The sequence below is a fragment of the Phoxinus phoxinus genome, assembly GCF_949152265.1.
Source record: "Phoxinus phoxinus genome assembly, chromosome: 10".
NCBI lineage: Eukaryota > Metazoa > Chordata > Actinopteri > Cypriniformes > Leuciscidae > Phoxinus > Phoxinus phoxinus.
Genome location: NC_136885.1, coordinates 20,886,576 through 20,909,036, shown reverse-complemented (window position 1 = coordinate 20,909,036; position 22,461 = coordinate 20,886,576). Strand labels below are relative to the sequence as shown.

The 22,461-nt window shown below is 38.8% G+C and overlaps 1 protein-coding gene across 1 annotated transcript in view; it reads left to right on the top strand.

Moving 5' to 3' along the window:
• Window positions 1–561: 561 nt before the first annotated feature.
• erfl1 (Ets2 repressor factor like 1) overlaps window positions 562–22,461 on the top strand; it is a 30,653-nt gene continuing 8,753 nt past the window's right edge. Inside the window, exon 1 of the mRNA XM_079624907.1 lies at window positions 562–648. The gene's annotated coding sequence lies outside the window, so the exon portion shown is untranslated. The remainder of the gene's footprint in view (window positions 649–22,461) is intronic.

The following is a 22,461-nucleotide window of genomic DNA, read 5'->3' as shown; positions in this document are numbered from 1 at the left end:
GTCGCTTTATAAAATTACTTAACCAGATAATTATATGAAAATTCCTTAGGAAACTGAGAATATTTTAATAGTAGCCTAGGCTAAATATAACCATGTAATTACTTTTTACTCGTAGCCTATATGCCTATTCAAATTTTTACTCTGCATTTTAGGCTACCCGACAGCTTTTTTATCCGAAATGTTTGAGAATTTGTGTTTTAATGTGTAAAGACAGCTACGAATTGAATAAAATGTGCAGAACAAAATTACACAGAAATCTTACTCGTAGGAAATTCTCGGAGGGAAAGCTTTCCAGCTCTTTGCTGCACAGGCTACTAATGATTCATGTTATGACGCTGTTGAACATGTCATTCTATTACAATTTTAGCTACCCACAATGCCTTTTTAAGAAGAATAGCCTAATTTATCAATAAAATAAGAGTAAAAATAGTAAAAACACGTTTTGTAAACTTTTTATTTTCATTTTTTATCAACAATTCATTTTTCCGTTTCAGCGCAACAATTATACTGCTCGGAACGGCACAATCTTTGCTCTTCGAAGTGGATCAGATAAAGCCCAGAGATTTTCGGTCCATCTTACAGCCAGCAGCCACGGTGCCGGCTCCGGCCCTTGGTTTCCGTCTGAGGCGAGGCCACTTGGGAGTGCCGGTAAGTTCAGCTCCGAAAACAAACACACGGGTCTCGCATCATTTTGCATCCCGCACATATTTTGCTTCGTAAATGTTGCTCGAGCGACGCGCTGTTTAGCCAACCCTACTGCGGTGAGAAACACATCACTCATATTCACTCGCATCGTGAATTTGTTCACAACAGGTTGCCAAACATAAGGCTTTGGTATAAGCACGCTTATTTCGAAGCATCTGTTATTCCATTAGGCACTGAAATATATTGTCATCTGCAGTGAAAGTCATTTAAAAAAATAGTTTCAAATATGTAGCCTATCTCACAAGTTAAATGCTGAAATGGTTATGCAGTATTTTGTATCTTTATTCCTCCATCTTGTGTTTGTAACCATTAACATATTGTAAAGACAAATGTATTAATTTACAGTTAATTCAGATACACGTTTTGTGTTCTTTAGGCTAACATTTTTTTAGTTTTTATAGTACTTTGAAAAGCAAAGGCATCTCTCTCCTTTCCTCCCAGCTCTGTCCCTCCCCGCTGTGTTCTTCCCTCCTATCTCGTCCACCTCCATTGCACCCCTGGTTGCTACAAACGTGTACACAATAATAACAGCAATATATATATCCATCTATCTCTCTATCTGGCTTGTCGACGGTGTGGAGAGTGCCTGGGAGCCTGAGAGTAAGGAAAGGTCAGTTAATCGATGGTGCCCAATTTGACAAATCCAAGTGAGTCTTATCATCCGCAGTATTTAGGGGCGATAGAGGGCCTCCGAGATAACTGTTTAATCCTGACGGCAACTGCAAGGGGAGAAGAGGAGATAGAAATGTCTGTGAGAGAGAAAGAGACAGCAGGCTTGAGAGAAAGTTGCAGAGACTAATATAGACGAGAGGGTGTAGGTTAAATAAAAGAGTTCAGAAGTTAGACATTTTAGGCTTTTGGAACGGATAGGAGAGTGTAGAGAGAAAGAGAGCCGAACTAAATTCTTTGGCTCTACATTCTAAATACATTTGATCAGTACATCAAATTAAAGCCTTGGTTATTTAAAGGGGTAATTCACCAATCACCATAATATGAAAATTCTGTCATCATTTACTCACTTCATAATGTTCTAAACCTGCACAAAAAAAGATATTGTGAAAAATATTTTTGGTCCATAATAAGTCATTGTGGTCCAATGTAGTTTTGGACCCCTCTAGTTTTATAGCACCTTACAGCCTACCACCGTAGTTCCAAAGTGCTGTACATTGCAATAAAAAGCAACAGAACAATAAGACAAAACATAAAAACATACCAATTTACTAAAATGCCAAAGAGTACAGATAATATTTTAAGCGGTCCTTAAAAACATTAAGAGTCAAGGAAGATCTAACATCCGATGGCAGATTATTCCACAATATATCACCCTTCAGGGATAATTCAGTTGAAACATTTCTCAATAAATCTTATGTTGTGTTCTGCAGAAGACAGTCAAACAGGTTTGAAATGACATGTGCGTGAGACTATGGCAATTTGAATTAATCTCACTTTAGAAAAGGTAGCTTTTTATGATTTTTCATATGAAGGACTCTAGCAAACACACACCCTAACACTTGTTGGCCATGAGAGGAGCTTAGTCAAGTACACAGCCTCCTACTCTTGTCCTCTCTCACCATCTCAATACCAGCTCAATGTAATTCGATTGAGATTAGTTGCACTGGCATGACAGCAGATCCCGTATTGCCAAAACACTTAGGAGGCAATGACAGTCTCCCATCGACATGTGCTAATACAAGACTCCACGACTGGCCATGCATCACGACTACAGCGTACACACACAGCAGAGGGGTTTGAGTGTGTGTGTGTGTGTGTGTGTGTGCATTTATGAGTAAGTGAGCTCATAACTCGGACAGAGCTAGAGATGAAAGTAAAAGATAAGAATATATCAGCGAAGAGCATAAGCGAGACAGAGAGACAAATGGCATAACAGGATTGAGTTATAATGTGCAGAAGAAGCAGAAACTGTGCTTGGACGGAGCAATAGACGGACATGGAGACTGATGGTGACTGAGGTAAAGTGCGGGAGAGGGAGACGAAGAGTAAGTGGGTTGAGAGGATGGATGAGGACAGGAAAGGGAGAAGGCACAGCTGAGAAACAGCAGCTTTACAAGAGCGGAGATTAAGGCAACATGTCCCCGGTCAGTCATTAATCCGGTTTAAAAGCAATTAAGCTAAGACTCTGTGAGAGAGAGACTGAGAAACAGAGAGCGAGATAAAAAGAGAAAGAGAAAATGTGATTATTTTGGGTTTATTTGGATCTTTAGCACATACAACCTGTGTAAGGAGTAAGGAATAAGACACAGAACAACCTTGATTATTGTCCCCAATGCTTCAGTCTTTCTGTCCAGCATTGTCTCATTCCTCATCCTTAGTGTGCATCATTGTCATTGATGTTCCAGATGTGTATCACGGGCTGCAGGTCGACACAGGGCCTCTCCACATGTGTAATGTTTCTGCGTCCATGGGGAGATTGTGGTACAGATAGCGCTACCACCTGACAGATACACAACAGAACATAAATCACACCTGGAAGCTCTTGCATGCACTCAAAGAGACAGTTTTATCACACAGTCTGTTCTACGAAGTAATTAACATCTATGCAAGCAGGGAAAGGTCAAAGCAGAGAGATGCTGAATGGAGAGTGAAATTCAGATTCAGATTCCTGTGATTTAAAAAAATATAAACATGTTCAGATCTAATTTAGTCTTTAAATTGACCACCCATTGTTGGGGAACAGAATCATTAAGGCTTTCGGTGACTTTAAGGCTCGTTTACATATGTCAGGATTATGCGCAATTCAAATTTGAATTGAGAGTGCATTTTCAATTAAGTTGCTGAATTTGAGTTAAGGCAGCAAACAGGATGCAGAATTGCATTGAATTCAAGTGAACTGAAATTCAAAGAACTAATTTTTAACTTAAAAATCAAGTTTAATTAAGGCAAACTTTAAATGTTGACTTGACATGGCCTCATTTTAAAGTTTTGAAAAAAACCTTTGAAGTTTGAAGCATAGTGCTTGCTGTTATAAGCATAGATAGATAGATAGATAGATAGATAGATAGATAGATAGATGGATGATAGATAGATAGATAGATAGATAGATAGATAGATAGATAGATAGATAGATAGATAGATAGATAGATAGATAGATAGAAATCACTTCCTGTGATTTTCGATTCAACTTCCTGTTTGTGACCAATTCAGTCAAATTCACACTCGTTAATTGAAAGGGAGCCAGTTCTTCAGGTCTGAATATTGCCCAGCCCTGACTATTGGTTGCACCATATAAATAGTTGAATTGTATTTAATTTATTTAACAGGGACCATGCACAACACAGATTTTGTGCCGGAGTTAGCTAAATTGTTGTTTCATCTTTTAAAAAGGAAGTATTTGTGCTGCCTTAAAATTTTAAGTTTAGTCAGCTTGAAATGTAAAGTTGTACTCAGTGACAACTTAGATATTTGAGTTGACTAAACCTAAAATTTAAGATGGAACAACATATTTTTTTACAGTGTATATAGCTCATTTGCATCTGTGGTCCACATTAGAAACATTAGACAAAGAAAGAGAGAGATATCTTTAAAACTTGACGGATGAAGTCCGTCTCATTTTCTTCTTTACCCAAAGTGAAAATACAAAAGTGTTGACATAGATTTTGTGGAGCGTTGTTCATTGTTGACCAGGATGGAGTGCTATCGACTGGCTCTTCCTGCTGAGGGATCGCTGTGCAGCCCTGAGGCCAAACCCACAGTGGCATTTAATACACTGCACTGGTGACCATACTGCCACACACTCACGGTGTGTCAATGTGTGTGCGTGTGCTCTTATAGACTCAATCACACACATATATATACTCACTCAAGTTTAAATGAATTCAAAGACTGCATGCAATTCTTCAAAAAGACAAACAAGAAGGTCTCTTTGTGAGTCCCTTTTTGAATGAGAAAAAAACAAGGAACTGGGTTAGATGTCTCTAAAATGTAAAGATGTAAAAGGGGACAAAGAAGAAGAAGGGGGACAACATGAGAGAAAAAGATGCCACAAAGACAGCCTCTGGGTAGGATCTAATTTGCAAAAAAGGAGGAAGCACAGAAGAAGTTGTTCACTAGGGAGACAGAAAAAAAGAAAGACAAGGGAAAGACAGAGATACACAGATGGGAAGGAGAAAAGGGGAGGGGGGTAAAATTTCCATCAGGTTTTCAATTGGGGCGGATCAATAGTGTATTAGAGCTCACCTTGACCCCGCGTCTCCCCCCTCTCCTTACAGGCCAAGTCACTTGCACACACAGCAGGGGGCTACAGAGGGACAGTGACTGCATTACTGACTCCCTCACAGCAGCCGAAGTGGCAGAAAATGGCACAATAAAAACGGGAGAGAGTGAACGAAAGACTGAGCCTGAGTTCTCTGTGAGGCAGAGCGGCCTGCCGAGCAGTGGTTGAAATTATGAAACAAGCTGATTTATACGATATTTCTGCATTTACCTGCCTTTACAGATTTTTTAAATCTCAGTGTGCTTGTTCACACACACACACACTCGCGAGAACGCTGCAGACTGCGTTTGCAAAGAGACAGTGAACTTCAATACACTTCGGAGGCGGAGGCAGGGGCAGCGGGCACAAAGGGATGGGGGGAGAGGTTGAATGAAAAAAATTGATCTGGGAATTTAGCATTTAGACACAGTTTACAAAGCGATATGGAGGGAAGGCAAAAGAGCACAGGGGACCGGAGGGGCCAGACACTTAACTTTACAATTGGTCAGCATCACCCAGACGACTGGGCTCCAAAATATGGAAATCTCTGGTGGGAAAAGCTCCTTTATTTGTGAAGTTTTGTCATTTAACACTCTGCTTATAGCACAAGTAAATTGCTTTCCTTTGCCTTTTGATGAACAGTTTTGACGACCAGGAAACTGGGTGATCACTTTGAAATGTATGTTCCTGAGAGAGACACCGTAAAGACATTATTAAGACTTCACGTCTGCTATCGTTTTGTCGAGACGCTGAGATTGTGCCGCTCAGATGAGAAGTTTTCTCCAGGCGTTTCCTCAACTATTGTTGGCTTCACACTGTTTCGCTCAGTCACACTTGCACACACAGCGACTAACAACAAAACAGAGGTGCGCATGCAGTGTCCCTACTGCTGAAGGGAAAAAAGAAAAAGAAAAAAGGAGAGAGAAAAAGAAATCGATCGCCGGGGATAGCGGTGCGCGTCGGAGGATCGTATCTTGTCAAAATAATATATTACCCTCATCCCCGGCTGATCGATGCGGCGGATTAGGGACGGAGGGCTCGCTCTCCCCTCCTCTATCTCTCTTTTTCTCTCCCTCTCTCTGCCTGCCGTTCCTTGCAGTTTAATATTTACCTCCGTGAAGGAACGGGCGCGACGGCGCTCACTCTTAATTGATTCCGACACTTGGGGCTCTGTGCTCGGGCTGCGGAAGAAGGCGGGAGGGGTGGCTGGAATGTAGAGAGTGTGAGAGGGAAGTGGTGAGGAACAGGCAAAAGAAATGAGGGTGAATAAAATAAGGCATACAGGTACGAGTTGATTCATATGCATTTAATATGCATTTGAAGTTTCTATATTTGAATATTTTGTTGCTTATATATTTCATATGTTAGACATGCAGGTAGGGGTACAGAAAATATAAAGAGATGTGAAACTACAAGTTCCACCTCCCATTTTAGCCTACAAGTTACAAGACGGCAAATGAAACAGAATATCAGGTGAAAAGGAGAGATGTAAATGAGAAATGAGAGAAAAGTAACACGGATGAGCCAGCAGAACAAATAAAGGAAATGACAGAGAGAGAAAATATAGACAGTGATGAGTGAAGAATGAGTGTAAAAAAGTGTGAAAAAGAAAAACAGCAAAAATAAACTTGCAAGCTTCCTGCAGAAAAAAAGTGAAGAATTCACTTTTAAGAGGAATTTCAAGATTATTTTTTAGTTTAATGTTTGGGGTCAGTTTTTTTTTTTTTTTTTTTAAAGAAATGAATGTATCTATTCAGTTAGGATGCATTAAATTGATCAAAAGTGACAGTAAAGACTTTTACTTAAAGTAAAAAAAAAATGTGTTCTTTTGAACGTTTTATTCATCAAAGAATCCTGAAAAAATGTATCACGTTTCCACAAAAATATTAAGCAGCTGTTTTCAAAATTGATAATAATGAGAAATGTTGCTTGAGCCTAATCACCAAATCAGCATATTAGTATGATTTTTGGAGGATAATGACACTGAAGAATATTTCACAATATTACTGTTTTTACTGTATTTTTGATCAAATAAATGCAGTATAGGTAAGCATAAGAGACTTATTTCTAAAACATAAAACAAATATTACCGACCCCAAACTTTTTTGTATATTTTATATTACATGTTCAGTGATCGGAAGAGATAAATTAGACAAACGTAAAACAGAGAAACCTGAAGAACAAATAGAGGAAATGGCAGAGAGCAAACAATAAACACATTGAGGTAAAGAGAAAGAAGAATGAGCATCAATAAGGATAAAAGATAGAAGAAAAAATAAACATGCATGGCAAGAGAACAGAGGGCAACCAGAAAGAGAAAGCAAAAAACAACGAGGAGGGGGAGAACAAAATTGTGAGGTGACAGAGTAATATAAAGAGGGATAGACAGAAAACAAGAACGATGAAGGGAGACGGGGAAAACAAGAGAGGCACCATATTTTCCGTTGAAGGAACTCAGCTGTCATCTTGTTCCGCCAGCACAGAGCGTAGCTATAAAATACAAGAGCCGGGCAGGCCACACTCAATGACTTATGTGTATATCTAGGCTTTGTCAATATTTCTTTCTGGCTCCCCACTTTCTCTGTTTCTGTCTTTCTCTCAAACACATACTCTATATGTGGGTGTCACGTTGCCCTAAACCTGTAGAAGCCATGGACAACTTCTGATGTGATTTTCATACACATAATTGTATGACAGTGACAGATTGTTAAAACTGTTTGTATGATGGTGTAATTATTTTTGTCCAATCCAAGTGTTTTAAATGTATATATCTTACCTTATCTATTTTTCTATATTATTCTGATATAGCATTATAGGTGCAATTCACCCAATAATGAAAATTCTGTCATAATTTATAATGTTGTTCCAAATCTGTATGATTTTCTTTCTTCTGCTGAACACTTAAGACGATATTTTGATAAACGTGTTAGTGTTTTTTCTCTCGCTCTCTGTACAATGTAAGTCAATGGGGTTCAGTGTTGTTTATGAGCCTTTTGACTTTCATTATGGACAAAAACAGAACACATTTTTCAAAATATCTTCTTTCATGTTCCACAGAAAAAACAATATTTTAATTTTTGGGGGGAACTATCCCTTTAATAATATGAATATTATATTCCTTGCAGATAGTGTCATTCATATCTAACCAACTTCAGTCCAAGGTCTCGTGCACTCACTATAGGTCAGGCCACACACTAACATCACATGCAACTCAAGTTGTGTTGATGCCACTACACAGCCTCTCTTTTCGTGGGTTTATTGGTTTTGAAAACAGAGGTACCCCATTGAGAACTATTGTGAAACAAAGCAGATTGCAAACAAAAATGCCCTCGTACATTCATCCAGCTGACTTGTCGAGTTTCTTTTTCTCTTTGTCTTCGGTTTCCCTTCCATCTCTCTTTGTACATAGGCCTACGCACCTCCATTTGCTCTCTCCATTCATCTCCCTGCTGTTCCCCCTCCTTGTTCATCTCTCTCTCTGTATTTCCTCATCTCTGGTCTTTATTTACCGGCGCTGCGGCGCTGGCTGTGGCAGCTCAGGGAGCGGTAACAGAAGTGTCAGGTGTCATTATTCGTCTAATTCAGTAATCCGTCATCGCACACTGCCTGTGTGTATGACGTATTATACATGGACACAGCGGGTGTAGTAGGCGCTGTGGTGGAGATTCGATTTGACACGCGCAGAGGTGGGCTGTTTGGTTGAGGGGGAGTAGGGGGGGGGGGGATACAAGAGTGGAAATAAGGTACCGAGTTTGACTGAAGACAAAGGGTAGTAAGAGTTATGTGTGAAAGAGGTTGTAGGTGGCCCTATAGTTTAAAATTTTGTGATTTATTTTAGAACAATGTCTCTTATTTTATGAGAGAATTTTAACTTAAAGAGATAGTTCACCCAAAATCCTGTTAGCATTTACTCATCCAAACCTAGGGTGCGTTTTCCAAACAACAACATAACTCGCTGCTTGACTACCATGGTATAGAAATGAAGTCACGTTGAAGAAATTAACTAGTCACGACTGATTCCCCAAACCATAGTAACATGGTCGCACCTCCATCGTTTGAACCATGTCGGTTCAACAATTTAGGACGAATGACTTCACATGCAGGTGGTGGAGTAATATCTTCTGCTAAATCCATTCAAGATTGCAATTAATGTCAGATTGCTGCTAACGTGCATGGCATGAGGCCTACTTCACTTTTTTGTTCTCATCGCTTTGTTTTATTTGATGTTTGAGTCATCGTGGGTTCCCTAACTCTATGTCTTGCTCAGGGGTTCCCTTACGTATTTATGCACATGCACACTCTTCAAAAACGGTGCTGATTGTTGATACACTAAACTAGATTGAAATGTACATATTTAAATGGGATGAAAGATATAGAATGCCCTGAATGTTAGCTTGCTTGTTGTGTCCAAGAGCATGTTCATATTAACTAGAAACTATGGTTCTAACTTCTAACCACAGGTCGAGAGTAGTTCCAACCACTCAAGGTTACGATGCTGTTTGCGAATGTTCGTTAGTTGCTGCAAATCAAACCAAATCATTGAACTATTGTATGGTAATGACAGAACTTGCGATCATAGTTGATAACAGTGCTTTTGGGAAATGCACCAATGTTTGACTTACTTTCTTCTGTTGAACATATACATATCTCAGTTGTCGATTTTTTTTCATACAATGAAAGTCAGTGGGGTACAGTGTTGTTTTGGATCCCATTAACTTTCATTGTATTAACATAAAGAGTTAAAAAATGGTGACAGCATTTTCTTTTCTTTTTTGTGCTAATGCTCCTGTAAACCCAATCCAATTCCTTAAGTGTGTTAAAACTTGGCGAATAAGGCACTTTCTGTTTCTGAAAGTAAATAGGATAGATTCCTGCTTTGTGGTTATTGCAATAATTTGCTATATTCCAATGTAAGATATTCAATTCAATTCACATTTATTTGTATAGAGCTTTACACAATACATATCGTTTCAAAGCAGCATGTTTCAAAACATATCAATATTCACATTCAACAGGCTCAAGATAATAGAACTTAAAATCACACTCTCCATTTAAGTTTGTTCTGTCTCAACCAAAACATTGTAGAAAAGTTTTTTGTTTTTAATTTAGTTTAGTTTGCTTAGAGGTTGCTTATAGGTTAGTTTGCTTAATTTGCATATAGTTTGATTTTGTTAGGTTCATAGTGTCCTATTCATGGTTAATTGGTTTATTGCCAACTTTTCCGATGAAGAGCCATTGGGCTCGAAACGTCACCGTGGTGAGAACATGAAATAAATATTTTAAAATTTTTGGGGTGGTGTGCCAACTTTTCCCCTTAACTACAAAAATACATAAAGTTATTATGATTATTTTTCCACAGTGCAACAGTATAAAAGTATTGATCCTCATATTAAAAACATCCTGGGTTTTTTCAATCCATGTTTGGGTCAAATATGTTCAAACCCAACCGTTGGTTTAAATTAACCTAAATTCTAGGTTAATTTAAACCAACGTTTGAGTTTGTCCATATGTGCAAAAGTGTAAAAAGTGTATATAAAAAAGTGCCCCAAAAATGTTATTCATTATTTACGTTCCCTAATGTCACTCTAAACATGTGAATCTTCCGTGGAACACAAAAAGTTAATTTTGAATTATTTAAAGGTTTCGCAGCCAGCTGTGTGACGATCGAAAAGACCAGATTAGAAGTAAAAGTTATAACAATTTATCAGTTGATTAAGCCAAGTGAAATCAACATTACAGTGTTTCAAATATTATCTCCCTTCAATGGTGCTGTAGCTGCTCACCAAGGTTTTCTTCATTTTAAATGGACACACTCCATCCCTGACAATCACTGTTTTGATGAATCTTGGAGTTAGCAGCAGTGTTCTTTAAAAGTAAAGAAAACTACTGAAAAGTTCTGATAAATGGTTATAACTTTTACTTCTACTCTGGTCTTAAGGGCTTTTTCGATCTTCACACAGCTGACTGTGAAACCTTTAAAGAATTCAACGTTCACTTTTTGTGTTCCATGGAACAAAGTGTTTGGAGTGACATTAGGGAAAGTAAATAATGAAAGAAATTTGGGTGCATTATTTTTGTATATCTTTTGCAGAAATATGGACAAACCCAACTGCAGAGGGCAAATTAAACCAACAGTTGGGTTTGTCCATGTTTGACCCAAACATGGGTTGAAACAACCCAGCATTTTTTAACTCTCCAAGTCTACAGTCCTGCTAAAATTTTCAAGAGCATTGCAGTATTCTGCTCTCAGTGCAGCAATGGTGATGATATTCATAGGGACACAAATAAAACATTTGAGGATTAGAAATTAGAGAACTTTTCAGTGTTCAAAGGGTCTAAAATGCCCAATGCAGTGATTAAGATTTAGATTGTAAAGAAGATTCTATGGTGTTTAAATTCATGTTGGGAGCACCTGCTCCATCCTGGAGTTTTGTTAAAGGGTTAGTTGCAGTTAGTGATGATTTATTTCCTGTGCCTCCATTGCTTTGCCATCAGCAAATTTGGGAACAGTCACATCTAGCTCCTTTTGGGATCCACAGATTTGTCATACTCAAGCCTACAAAATGCCTCTACACCAGTTAGTTTAAGGAGTCTGAACCAGCTAACTCCAAGTGCAATGTTACATAAGCAAAGATTTTAAGCCTTGGATCATGATCTCTGGTTGATTTGTCAATGTAAAATGCTCAATATGTGAACAGCCCTTTACTTGCAACTTAAATGGGTCTTTCTCTTTACCGTTTATCAGAGACAAAAAGGGACACTTAATGCATATCTTAATACATATTGATCATTGCAAAGTCAGCACTCTCTGATTTCATTTTGAACATATTGGTGGAATTTTTAGCCTAGTTCAACAGATTATGACCTGAAATGGACTCAAATTCTAGTTAAGATTGATCTATGTGTTGGTTTGTAAAATAATCAGTTAACCATCACACTGGTGTTCAATACCTGTGACTTCACAGAATAAACAACATCACATAGTTTCAAAAGACACAAGGCTAAGTACAAAATTGGGCCTACATAAATATACATTTTTCTATTAATAATTTTTTTCGGACTCTAATTTGTTAAATTTTCAAGAAACCATGCATGCTGAACTCACACTAAACTCGGATAACAGTTTAAAATAAACCTAAATATGCACCCAGAATTCCTCTATGTTTAAAAAAGTTCCTGTTTGCTAAGGTTCTTAAATATGTTCAGGGTTCAGTTTCCCAAAGCAGGAAAAAAAAGAGGGGGAAAAAACACATGCATCTATGATCTATAGGTCATGTAGCTCATAAAAACGTCCATAAATTAGCCACAGCCATGGCTTACTCGTAAATCTATTACTTGCGCAGAGCTTTTTCGTTTCTTCATCAGTTTATCAGAGAGAGATTGAACACAACTGTCAAAACATAAACGATATTAATACATTTTCACAAAATGATATCCGAGAATCAAACTTATAATAGCCTATTGCCTTGAATATCACATCTCTGCATATCACGTAGCTAATAGCTGTAACCTCCTTTAATGACAGACAATAAGTTAAACATAGCTATCATTTGCTAAACAAACCTAACTATTTTTTCTTTTTATTTATAGATAGGCCTATTCTTAATTAAGATATTACTTTTACCAGTGACCCTCCTCATAAATAAATGAAGTTAACGCGTGCGTGTCATCCTCGAGTCTTCTTTAAGTTCAGCCAGTTCAGATCATCTCCAGTCAGTCACACAGGTGCCACATTGTGGCTATTTTGGCGAATTGTCGAGCCCCTTATAATCATCTACATCTCATCTAACCACATTACATTTGTTTATGTTAAGCCAAATTGATTAATCTCTATGCAGTTGAACATACATTCCTGAAACGTATCCAATAGTCACAATTACCGGTATTTTATGTTCGCTAAAACCTCGACAAATTACATTAATCTTAGTAGTATTTCGTGCTGTTGTGTTGAGTTACTAACTCCCCTAGATACAGTTTTGGTGAAGGTTTTGTTCAGCCCCTGATCCTGACAGCTCCTGAAACAATTTACTTACCCGCTAGCCTGGGAAAACCTGAACCGGATCGCGTCACAAAGGACACACGCACAGCCATGCGAGTCTGATGGACCTTCTCATCAGAGACATTAGCCTAGAGAATTGCGTTGCAGTTACATCATGATTTATGTGCTGATTCATTTAAGATTTTTTTAGGCCTATATACTGACGCAACTGTGATAAACCTACAAAAATCGTAGGCTATTAGGCCTACTATAAATATAATAATATTAATATTGTTTGTGTGTGTGTGTGTGTGCTATGCAGACAACAACACCTGGAAGGAGTAAAACCTGCCTAAGACGTCCTTCCTTTATTGAGAGATTCTTCGCTTGTCGGTAATGAGAAGTGCCGAGAACTTCAAACAAACGGAAAAAAGAGAAATCCTTGCGGATCTCTGATACAAGAGAGGGAGAGAACAAATCAATGTGTTTACTGAGTGAGTGCATCTTTTTGTGTGCAAATATCCAGATTTGACATGAAAAAAATTCTGAAGCCACAAGACAAATTATAAATTACTTCCAAGTTCCAACACTAACCTTACACAACACATAGCCTACGATTCGAATACCGAGATGTGTGAATGAAAGGGCGATAGATAAAAACAGCAAAAGTGTAGAGATTGGTAGGACTCCAGGAGCACACCGGGAGATTGATAGTGTGCGCTGAGTTCGGGGCAGGGCAGTCACTGTTTTAGCCCTCGGAGTAATCCGACACTTTATCACCATCTTAATGACAGAGAGCGCCAAAGAGGGAGGAGAGCACAAAGGAGAGAAGGGTTAAGTAGGTGTGTATTCACCCGAGTTATTAGCATATGCTTGAGGAGAGAGCGAGGGGGAGAGAGAGAGAGAGAGAGAGAGAGAGAGAGAGAGAGAGAGAGAGAGAGAGAGAGAGAGAGAGAGAGAGAGAGAGAGAGAGAGAGAGAGAGAGAGAGAGAGAGAGAGAGAGAGAGAGGAAAGGGGACGAGGGAAGAGCGTCGTGAATGTGCGCGCGTCTAGGCGTATAGGCCTGATGAGGATGAAAGCTTGATTAAAGTAAACGAGCTACCTGAGCCCTGGACTAACCTCTGTGACGCACACTGCCAAGAAGGACAGCGAAGGAGGAGAGACAGGTGGAGGAGGAGGAGGAGGAGGAGGAGGGAGGGAGGGCATAGAGTAAAGTTCAGAGTGTGAAGTTCCTGACTGACGTCAAAAAGAGATCAAACGACAGCGAGAAAAGTTGCAGGAAATGAGCATTGGAACAGAAAATATGTTAAACAGGACGAATGCTCTTGTTAAAAAAATCTTTTAATTTCATATAGCCTATGCACATTGGCGTTTTGTTCGAAGGTACTGTAAGAATGCAAAGAAAGGCCATTATTTTGCATCGCTCTCTTGTTTTTGTACTTCTCTTGTTAATTCAGTTAATCACGAGACCTTTTTATTTATTTATTTATTCTTGCCACCCTTTTCCCTTTTTCATCTCTCTCTCTCTCTCTCTCTCTCTCTCTCTCCAACGATTATCCTGCCGTCTAATTAGAAATCGATACTGTGAAGCCGGCGGGTATTTGCGATGTGTTTGTGAATGTTGAGAACAATTCCCTGGACAGAGGTAGATAGAAGAGGAAGAAAAGAAAGCGCGCGCGGGCACTCACACATACACTGCCGATCAGAGACACACTTACGGCTTCGAGCTATTCGTTTTTTAAAAAGCTGGAAAAGCACACACTAAACAAGGACAGAAAAGAAGAGCTTCCCTTTTCTGCGCAAGGGACTGAGGCATGTGCAGCTGGGATTTTTATGCAAACAACGATACGGGGCTTGATAATGAGAAGTTGCATCATAGAGGCTATACATCTCATCTGTACCAATTAATACACACAGATGGACTAAGGGGACAGTGGAAATTATGTCATTTAATAATGCATTTCAGTTAAAGAACTTACCATAACTTAGCATAATGCGTTGCAGCGTTTCACACTTGAACTTAATGTCCTCGCATTTTTTAGTAGGCTACCGTTTCCGTTTCAAAACTCATAAAATGATTAGGCCTTCTACTTTTAGTAGGCTATTATTTACTAATTAGGCTATAGCCTATTTAGCTATATAGCTAGATTAATTATTTTTGTTATTCACAATAATACGCATTGATTCAAGTTATTGTAGCTACAATTTATGCTACTTATTAGGATATATTAAATAGTTGATTATTTCGTTTTGTATATATTATAGTCATCATCAGTGACATGGGGTCATAGCTTCTTCCCCTCCCAATGAGATGTGATCTGAAGTCTCTGCAATCCAGGCGACGGGTTAGCGCTATTATTGCGCTGGCAATCGAAGTTAAACGAATTAGCAGCTCACGACGCCGATGTGGAGAAAAGAAACAGAGAAAAGAATAGGACCGCGCACATTTATTAGTTTAGCTGGCACCGAATCCGTTTTACGCCAAGGTTTTCTCTTTATTTGCTCCCACCGTAATGTGTTTGTGTCTGTCCTTACTTGTGATTGCAATGTCCTTTTTGCAAAATTGTTCTCTCTCTCTCTTTTTCTCCGTGGGGAAATGTCAATTTAGATAGCCTACTATAACACTTTTCACTATAGAGTTGTTTGTTTAAAAGCAGATCCAGACATCCACTATTACATTATATTTCATCAACCTATCCGGTGGGGAAGGCTGATTTCTCTACATGTCTCGTGTTCAAGTTTGAATCCGTCCGTGTGCCTTTCCACTTGAGCCTCTCATTAAACGTCGCTCTCTCTCTCTCTCTCTCTCTCTCTCTCTCTCTCTCTCTCTCTCTCTCTCTCTCTCTCTCTCTCTCTCTCTCTCTCTCTCTCTCTCTCATTTATACGCGCCTTGCCCATGGCTATATGATCGCAAAAATGTGTTTACAAAACTCGCTCTAGCACAGATCAAACTGCTCCATCGAATCAAAGAGTTTGAAACAGAGACAGAGGGAAAGAGAGGCTGGAGCACAGGGAATATGAGCAGGGCCCGTTCGTGTGTAATCTTTAAATTCTCTATGTGTTTGAGTGCGTGTGTGTTGGTTTCTGTGTTTTCATATTTTGGAATATGAGGAGATCAGCAGGGGCTAAAAAACAGAGTTTGTCCAACTTGGATATTTACTTGCTTGCTTTGGCAAAAACAAATGAATCGTAGGTAGGCTATCTAAAAAAACAAAAACAAAAAACGTTTTTTTTATTAGATTTCATTAAATATTGATTGACTTTTCTTTGTCAGCACAATTGTATCTATTCTGACTGCCATATTAACATACTAAATGCACTGCAAAAAGTGGTAAAGTGCAATTGTTCCCATAAGGACCTGTTTCTACACTTTATATAACCCCTAATTGTGTGTGTGTGTGTGTGTGTGTGTGTGTGTGTGTGTGTGTGTGTGTGTGTGTGTGTGTGTGTGTGTGTGTGTGTGTGTGTTCATATGCTTTATGAGGACACAAATTTGTATAATGACATGGGTACACTGGCATTACAACATAAACATGGTTATATGAGGACCTTTCCTGATGGTGTTCTATAATGGTTGGTTCGGTTATATCAAATTATATTTTCAATTTAACCAGAATATAGTTCAAATAATATTTTTTAACTTAAACCAGTTTATTTATGTTACCACAGAAATCAGATTTTGCAAATTAACTGTTGGAAAAACAATCCGACAATTGCTGCACTATAGTAGATATTATTTTTGTAAAACTGAATACTTCATGTAGCCTACTAATATCTAAATGTTGATACTTGATATAAATAGTCAAAGCTGCTCAACTTAACACAGTCTAAAGACATCAGATTGCAGGAAGACATGAGTCTGTCAACCCAACGTCACAGATCAGGCAACACGATCTAATGAAAGTGCGTATCTATACCACGAATGTTATTTCTCGTACTATTTATACGCCAAACATGTTTTTTTTTTTTTGCGTGCATATGCTACGCACTGAAAGCCCTTGGGTAGGATTAGGGGTGGGGAGTGCGTGCGTATTACACGCTAGAAAGCAAAAATGCCATGCAACTGATTCTAAACGAAATATCACATACATTTTCATAGCAACAATGATTGGATTAATTACAATTTTTGTACAGTGCCTATGGATGAAAATGAAGCAGTTATCAGAAAAAATAAGAAAGTGAACAATAAGTTGTTAGTTAGTAGTAATTAGTAGTTTGTCGAGCCAACATAAATAGAAGTTAAGGGGACAGAAGGTGTGTGCAAGAGAGAGAATGAAAGGGTAACGAGGGATGAGGGGGCAGACAGACAGGCATGTGGAGCGATTATAGCAGGGTTTATGTATGAGCTATTGATTGAGTCGGTGGTGACTTCTTGAGTGGTTAATTCGGGAAGTGAGAGCGATAGAGAGAGTAACTCACTGACCAGAGGGAGGAGGGATAAAGAGAGGGGGATAGCAAGTGAAGAATGCGCAATAGGCCTATATAGTTGTGGCTTCTGTCCTGTAGAATAGGCTGCATGTACGATAAAGACACATGAAGGACGCATAAAAGAGCAGGATTCATTAGCCTAACTGCGTGGTTGCTTCTTTTTTTAGAGTGATTTAATGGAGAATCATCTGGTGTTCAAATGCACACGCTGTGATCTCAAGACCTTGAGCAGTCTGCACTTCACTTCTTCGCCACTCTCTTTCTCCAGATACTTGTATTAATTAGCTTTCCACATATTTTAAATTAACATCAAGCAGAGCCAGAGCCAAAAAGTTCCCTGGTGCACCATTTAAAAAATTATTTGAATCAGAATGAATGCGTCTTGGGTTTCCGCGTAAAATTGATTTTTAAAGATGCAAGGGGATAGACAAACATGAAGATTTCAATTATGACGCGAGCTTAACTCACGTGTGTAACTTTTAGGTCAACTGGGGAAAATTAGTGAAGACTGAGAGAAGTTTATTTTTAAATATTTTATTTTGTTTGGGAGTTACCACAGTGGAATATATTCTGCATAGGATGACTTGCCTAAAGCAGCGTCATATGCTGAACTGGCTGAATTAGCTTGTTTATCTTGTTTTTTTGTATGACAGGGCGTTATAGCCTACCTGCTCAGTGCTCATTGAAGGAAAGTAAACAATCGTTGACAATATGTCACCTCACAAGACAACAGATGTATCGAAGTACGAGCGGTGCGCGTGTTTGTGTGAAGTTTAAGGTCCGCTCGGTCTCCCGCGCATTTTCCTCTTTCTCTTTCCTTCTCTCTTCCCTCTCGCGCAGGTTTTGATCTCTCAGCCGCGAGATCAAAGGCGCTCTCTGGCTATTAGTCAGCGAGAGCCATTGATCCCACATCGATCCACGCGAGACACAGCCGCCCCGTGAACACCGTACGAGGCTCCCCAAAGCTCTCCCGCGCATCGGGAGGGAAAGCGAGCGAGGAGAGAAAAAGAGCTTTAAGGGGGGCGATGTGTGTGTGTGTGTGTGTGTGTGTTTTTCACTGGCGCGGGCAGAACCAAGCTCGAGCTTTTTCTTTGCCGCGGGACATGAAACAATGAGGCTCGAGCCGGTTTTAATAAAGCGCGCTTTCCCTCCTTTCAACTCTCGCGCGAGGCGGACGAGTCGGCAACGGAGAGCGATCGATAATTAATGACGATGAATAATTTAACCCTATCGATTGATACTTTTTCTCCGTCTTTTCCCCCTCTTTTCCTTGTATCTTAAGTCCGATGTTCTATAAGAAACTGATAGGCTACCATATCGCACGCTCGCTCCTATCATCTCTCCTAAAGTTGAGCAAGTAGGCTACTGTTCCATCTCTCTCTCTCTCTCTCTCTCTCTCTCTCTCTCTCTCTCTCTCTCTCTCTCTCTCTCTCTCTCTCTCTCTCTCTTTTATCAAGTTTCCTCAGTTTTCTCATCCGCAAAACTTTGCTTTCACTGTCTCCTTACCTTATTAACTCAATTATTGGGTCTCGTATCTAAACTTTGCAGTGTTAGGAAAGATGATCGCTGGAGAGTGGTGTGGGGGTGAGACGTAAATGACGCCGTACCTACGTCACGAAACCAACTAGAAATTAGTTACAGGGGTGAAATCATTACTATCATGCATGACCACCCTCCTGAGGTGACAGTAGAAAGTCTGTGTATGTAAAAAAATAAAATGATATTTTATATAAAGCATTCAGGACAAAATGCTTTATATACGTATATAAAACATTCAGGACAAAAACGAATAATTTAAAATCATTTAATTGATTTAGAATACAAAATATTTTCAATTACATGCTACATTTAGGCTGATATTTCTTCTGTTTCCATACTGTTTTTTGAAATAAAATGTTTATGATAAAACCATTCACTGTAGGCCTACACTTGATCACAATAAATTAATCCACAAAGTTTAGTGGAAGTCAATATTAGTGGGGTAGATTAATTGTACTTAACATTGATTTACACGCAGTTTAAGAATACATTCTAAAGTAGCCTATACATGGACGTGAATGTCAATGTTTGAGACACACATGCAGTGCAATAAAACACACAGGTGTTTAAACAAAAATGTGTAACATTCTCTGGTCTCTCTCAAATTGAAATTTCCAATAACTGGCATAACATGGAACATGAAATAAAACATACATTTATTACACTGTCTTTATAGAAATCCCTTACAAGAAGCATCCAAAACTTTTGTAGAGAAATTAATGTGATCAGATCTTTGCATGCTTGAGCCGAGAGACAAAGATTTCTCCCCTATATATGGATTGTTAAGAGTTATTACGAAATTTGAATAAACATGTACACATTTGTTAAATAAAGGTTTCATATAATTTTGTGAGCCACCTGAAAATATTTCCATGTTTATGTGTTTAGGAACTGTCATTTTTTTGTATCGTGTGCACAATTTGTCAGATGCGCCCCATCTCAAGTTCTCCATCTTGACCATATTTCCCCTTACCCCTCTCTTCCCCTGCTTCCTTCTTCATAACAAACACACAAGCCAGTCCTTCTGTTCTTTGACCCTGAGGCTGTGCAGACTGTCAGAGTAGAGTCAAGAGAAATCGAGAGATGGAGAAAAAGTAAAAGAGGGAAAGAGGAAGGAGCAGTGGGGGGAGAAAGAGAGAGAGAGAGGGGCGAGGGTGTTCAGTAAGTCCCTTTTCAGTGGCAGCCCGAAACAGAAAGATGACACAGATACGGAGGGTTTGTTTCATGTCCTGGGAGCAGAGAGCGAGAGGGACGAGACTCATCACATTCCCTCATCTCTGTTTCAGAACCTTGCTGTCCATCTTTTTCACAACTAGAAACAATGTCTACCATCTGTTACTCACTTCTTTCTCTTTTCCTCTACTCTTTAGTCCACCTCGGAACCTATTATTATTACCTTTATTTTTTTTAGTGGTCAACCCATAACACAAAATTGTTTCCAGCAGCCCTGTTGTCGAAGCATTAATGTGCAATCAGCAGAGCTTTTCACAAAATGTAATTAGTCACCGGGGTAAACGTGTTAAATCTGTAGGGCATGGCCATTCCATAATGAATGAGTAATCAATGCCTGTGTTTAAATGCAATAATGTTTATAAAAGCAGACTTATTATTTCATACTTAGTGTTTTTGTGCTATAAGATTAGCGTAAATCATTTCCCCATGGCATTAAGCTTGAAATATTTGAATCCCTACAGCATTACAAAACATAGATTTACTAAATGATTAAAATGATTTAACATACGGTCAAAATATTTCATATCAAACCATGAAATCTGTTCTACATAAACATTAACAATAAATAATCCAGATGACACTAGTAATGATTTAAGTGATATAAATGTAACTTTTTCTCATATATAGATACATTTATATATATATTTACAAATATAATTTCTATAAAACTATTTTGTATATATATCATTTTAAATAATTATATATATTAATTTTCTTCCACTTTTATCTACTTTGATCATCATATTTTGTATTTGTATGCTCAGACGATATAAATGTGAACTTCTAGTTTGTGACCTTGATGTGTACCTGTCACAGAAGAGTTTTACTTTTCTCAAGAGTACATTTGAGCATGTTGTCTTGGGCAAAGGTGTTACTTTGTGTTGCCCTGTTTATGCGCATCATTTCTTCTTCTTCTGAGTTTTTTTGTTTGGTGTGTGTGGTGGTTGTGCACTCCCTGAATCAGTGTCTTCATATCTAGGAGATTGTGAGAAGATGTATTCCCTTGGCTGCTAGTTATAATGTTTCTGGGGGTGATGGGGAGAACTTGAAAGCCCTGTGCTGCCCAAATCAAAACTAACAAGGAAATGATGGGGGCTCCTTTATCTCTTCACTGGCCTGGAGGGGAAGAGCAGGGCAAAAGAAAGAGATCGAGGGAAAGGGAGGGTGGGGGGCGTCCTGGCTTCCTCTTTGATTTGTAAAAAATGCATTACCTCCGAAATCAAACGGAAAATTACTGAGCGGGAGCAAAAACATACAGAGGAGAGAAAGAGAGAGAGAGTGCAGTTAGGTGCATAGGCAGGTAAGGCTGGGTTTCCTTTGATCGGATAGGCTGGCTTATAGGCTCTGAATACAGATTTCACAAATGAATTCATTTACAGGTGTGATCTGGACTGCACCAGTTGCACTGTGCTCAATTGCATTTAATAGTGTTAAAGTATATCTATTTTTAAGTTGATAGTCTCCTATAAGACTGGCCCAGTAAGACAAATCTTAAAGGTGAGCACAAAGTCTGAATCTACATTTCTATGCCCTCGCAAAGCTATCAAAACGGGTAAGTAAAAATACAACCAAGTGAATTGATATGCCAGTTTTCTTGAGTATATATTGTACTAAAGAAATAACAACAGATGAATGTTACGAGGAAAAAAAAGAGCGAGATGAGAAGTAGACGGTGCGAGGGTGGGGGAGAGCTAGTGGACAGTCCAAAGAGTAAAAGCAACAAAGGGGTGTGTGTGTGTGTGTACTTGTGTGTGAGAGAGAAGTGCCTGGAGTTAGCAATAATAATTTATACAAACACACCTCAATAATTCACGTTCCATTTCAATGCTGGAGGGAAGATCCAAAATTCACAGAGCATAATTAAATAGAGTGAGAGAGGAGAGGGGGAGAGGGAGAGACCAGCATTAAAGATACCCTTGTACCGACTCCTTCTTCTTCCAGAGCTTTGTAAAACAACCTTTATGAAATTGTGATGGCTGAGGAGAGATTGAACTCCTCTAGCCATGTATACTGAATTGCTGCATGGAGAGATGGATCTTTACTGATGCTCCCAGTTGTTCTGATAGCAGATGCAATCTTCAATGATTTTTGATATCCTGCTTTGAAGTTATTTGTATGAACACATGCCCACCGTGGCGTGTTTATTTCCTTTTGCTGCAACGTGAACATTTCATGTTGAAAATGAAGTTCAACTGTAGTGCATAACGTGTGGAAACTGAAAAGTGCTTCAATTATTATTATAAAATATCATGTGCATTTTCGTATTTTGATCATTATTACGAAATGAAACCGAATGCATTATTAAAGTGCAAACAGATACCTATTAAAACCTGGACTAATTGCTTGAGGGCCTCACACACTGTCATAG